This window comes from Triticum aestivum, chromosome 6D (genome assembly GCF_018294505.1).
Source record: "Triticum aestivum cultivar Chinese Spring chromosome 6D, IWGSC CS RefSeq v2.1, whole genome shotgun sequence".
Lineage (NCBI taxonomy): Eukaryota > Viridiplantae > Streptophyta > Magnoliopsida > Poales > Poaceae > Triticum > Triticum aestivum.
The window spans coordinates 449,683,981-449,687,684 of NC_057811.1; the positions used below are offsets into that span (position 1 = coordinate 449,683,981).

At 45.0% G+C, this 3,704-nt stretch overlaps 1 long non-coding RNA gene across 1 annotated transcript; it reads right to left on the reverse strand.

Annotated features, from left to right (window-relative positions):
• Positions 1 to 1,955, reverse strand: LOC123141927 (uncharacterized). Its single transcript, XR_006470464.1, has 3 exons — positions 1,596 to 1,955; positions 1,244 to 1,509; positions 1 to 562 (listed from the first exon to the last, which is right to left on the reverse strand). It is a non-coding gene; the product is annotated as an uncharacterized lncRNA (long non-coding RNA).
• Positions 1,956 to 3,704: the final 1,749 nt, after the last annotated feature.

Sequence of the window (3,704 nt, forward strand, 5' to 3'; positions counted from 1 at the left end):
TAGATGTTAAGGCCCATGGAAAATTTCAATTGATAGTGCTGAATTAATCTTCAGACTACTATTTTACTGAAAACACTTGCCTAGTCGAATCATTCCTCCACACAATTACTGTTTACTGTACAAGTCAATGTCCATTATACTCCCTCTGTTCCAAAATAGATGACTCAACTTTGTAAGTTAGTACAAAGTTGAGTCATCTATTTTGGAACGGAGGGAGTAATTTCCAACTGGGAAAGCTTACAAAATTCGGGTCCAAGCTACTATTTTACTGAAAGCACACACCCAGTTCAATCGTTCGCCGACACAATTTGATATATTTAGGACGCATCTATTGCCGCTGGGGGGGGGGGAAGAACGTGGAGGAACACTCGCCGCCGTCTTCCTCATTTGGCGATCTCCGATCTGGGATGCACTCCAAGGGTTATGAACAAAAGCTGTCCATGGACACAGCACGAGAGATTGAAGGCTTTGCCCGATCCGCATAATTTCTCATGGCCTTCTCCAAAGCACTTTCCTTCGCGATAATGAGGCGCGGCGGTCGGGTATCTTGCCAAGTCGGACCCTACATATATTTGAGATGTTAACCGCAATTGGAATGAAAACAAAACTGTCTAATATAGTCAAAATGTGCTCATCACTCTGACTTTGATTCAGAAGTAGTTGCAGTGTTTTGAATACTGTATGCATAGATATATGTAACAACCAATGCTCCAAAATAATTAAATGTGTAGCATCAATAGGTATGCTGCTCATAAAATTGTCATAATGCACATGTCAATGCCTAAGCCAATATTGACAGTATAAATGCCTGCAAAAAAGGCGGCAAAGTCTGACTATAAAATGTACTATAACCAAGAGCCGAGTTTATGATTCCTTGACACAAATCAAAAATTGGATCATATACGGCACCCAAAATAGACATGTTTATGATAGCTGATCATAACAGGATGTCTTGTAACATCAACCGACAACTCCTCAATAACAAAAATTCTGCTCCAAAATAAACAAACTTTTGACAGCAATCAACTGAACACGATAAAAAAAATCTCCTGCTCATGTAAGTTTACGTGTACAACACGGGCCTAGATGTCCACGTTCATTAAGCCCAAAACTAGAAACTGAACACGTCACTGACCACTCTAATTTCGGGCTGCCCAGAATCCTCAAATCTTCATCAAGCCAACAACTTTACTGAAAAAAGAGGACTACTTTACTGAAAGTTGTAGGTCGATTGAGCTAGTACCTTTGAGGCCAATTCAGATGGGGGCTCACTGTGACTGCCGGTGTTGTCAATATCTGGGGGAAACATTGAAAAAATCTTCCGTGTCTTGAACTTGAGATGTAGAACTTGAGGAACGATAATCGGTAACACCATATTTCTCTCCATCCCCGCACTCGTCGTCGTCCTCCCCTTCCTCTAGCAATGCCAGATCTGGGACGCCCTCGGTTGCGACCGGCTGGGAACAGAAGTTGCCCATGACCAGGAGAAGATGAAGACTTGAGGATTTGCTGGAGAAGACAAAGAAAGAAGAAGAGGATCTTGTGAGAAGAGAAACCTGAACAGGAGATCCGTGAAGATGCTGATTTTTCCTAACCTGTTGCGCGTGGTAGTGGATTTTCGGGACAGGATGCGGATTTTCCCCCACCGCGATTCATTGGTGAATCGTAATGAAATCTCGAGATCGAGGCGCCGGCGATGGAGAGGGCGTGGTTCCGCCGGTCGATGCAGCTGCGTCTGCCTGATGAGATTCGAATTTTGAACTGCTTCCGGCTTGGTCGATGGGGCATCCTGGTCACGGGGTAGTGGACGGGGGAGTAGGCGAGTACGGGCTAGGCGCGATCGTAGGTAGGAGGCCAGATACGATAGGACATGGTATTCGCTTCGTATTGCACTGAGGCCTCTCCCAATGCTCCAATCTGGATCGGTGCTAAGCTTGCCACGTAGGAAAAAAATCAGACGTGGCTGGTTAGTTAAAGAAGAGAGAGAGCGAACCAGTAACCCCAGGAAGGAACGACTCCAAGCGCACGACCCCAGGCAGAAAGCAGTTAATTCGATCCCGTGTGAAGCGCCGCATCGTTCTCCTATTCTCCTTTTTCCCTTTCGACCCGAGCGGCGCCCTCGCCTCCTCGCCGTGCGCCGCCGCCCCAGCGCAGCCACTTCGTCACCGCGCGGTGCTGCCACGCCTCACAATCGCCGCCTCGGCCGTCGTTCCGCCTGTTTGTGGAAGCCTAGCTCCGGCGGACCCTCGAGGCTGCATGGACCGCGGGCAGGAGAACGAATTACAGACACCACTGGCGCCACAAGCTCTGTTCGCCGCCGCTGATAGCTCAAGGATAATGAATTCTCTTCACAAAAGCAAAGCTGCTAGTTTGTTTCAAAACGTGTCCGTGTTCTGTGTTCAATTCACCCCGTGCTTGGCTCTCTCCCATCCATGCTTATATGAGTTTTTTCTCTGCTTCTTGCTAATTGATAGTTTGAACAGTATGTAATTGATAGACTGAACCATAAGATGGAGAGTCTAATCTGAATAGCATGTGATCTGAACCATAGATAATTCATAGTCTGAAGTCTGAACTATGGGCAATGGAGACTCTGATATAAATAGTAGTATGTGATCTGAACGCCATCGCCTAGTCCCAGATTCTTGCAACTTTGTCATAGAAACTACAGTAAATGATCTCTTTTGCACTTCGCCCATCTAATTAAATATTACAAAACGTACTGCTATTTGATTGTAATCTTGGTAATTGAAGGAATGTAGTACTCCCTCCTTCCGAAAAAGCCTGTCCCTCAAATGAATGTATCTACCACCAAATTAGTGCTAGATACATCCATTTGAGAAACAAGTTTGGGACAAGCTTTTTCGGACGGAGGGAGTATGACAATACTGGCAGCATTGATGCAATGGACACTGCTAGTATCAGGATACTACAGAACTATCTCCTAAGTGTTGATGCAGTGTACAACTAGCTAGAACTAAACTGTGCCACAAAAACTAAACAGCTTGCTGAAGATTAATGAATTCCCAGCTGAGAAGGGCATGCTGATCTCTGTATTCCTGAAAAGATATTAACAAGAATCTCTTGCGGGGCAACAACAGTTAGAAACGACCTATATTCTGTAAGTTTAGTAGATAAAACTACTGCATATTTCGCTGCTTACGGCGAAGCTTCTGTTTACTTGTGTTTTTATTCTTGCATCATTGTGCTCCCATTAAATTGAATAAATATATTATGCATTACTAAATATATTTGCTTAATAGTGGCAGAAATAGGCCACACAGTAAACATACTACAAAAGATCCTACAGCTAATTAAATGAAGAGAGCTTAGCTACAGGGGAGTTTGTTTGCTAAGCTATTTAATATCCTTAGCACCTCATCTAAGCACCTGTGCATTGGAGTCAGCCTGAGAAAACTGAAATCGTCAAATCCGGGTGGGGCCATGTGAGCCAGGCTCGCGCGAATCCACAAGGCGCAGCGACGGCTCCGATACTGGTTGCACGCGCAACCAGTTAGGAAAGGCCTTATTTGCATGTACATCTGCGAATACAGAGAGATATACCTGGAGTGGTGCGAATCTAGGTGAAAACAGACGATGAAGATATGAGCTCATCTGAGCTCGAGCTCAGAATAGGACTTTCGCTTTGTTTGTGCCTTTTGGTTTTGTGGGCTCTTTTGTAGTTGCAGGGACAGAGGCACTAA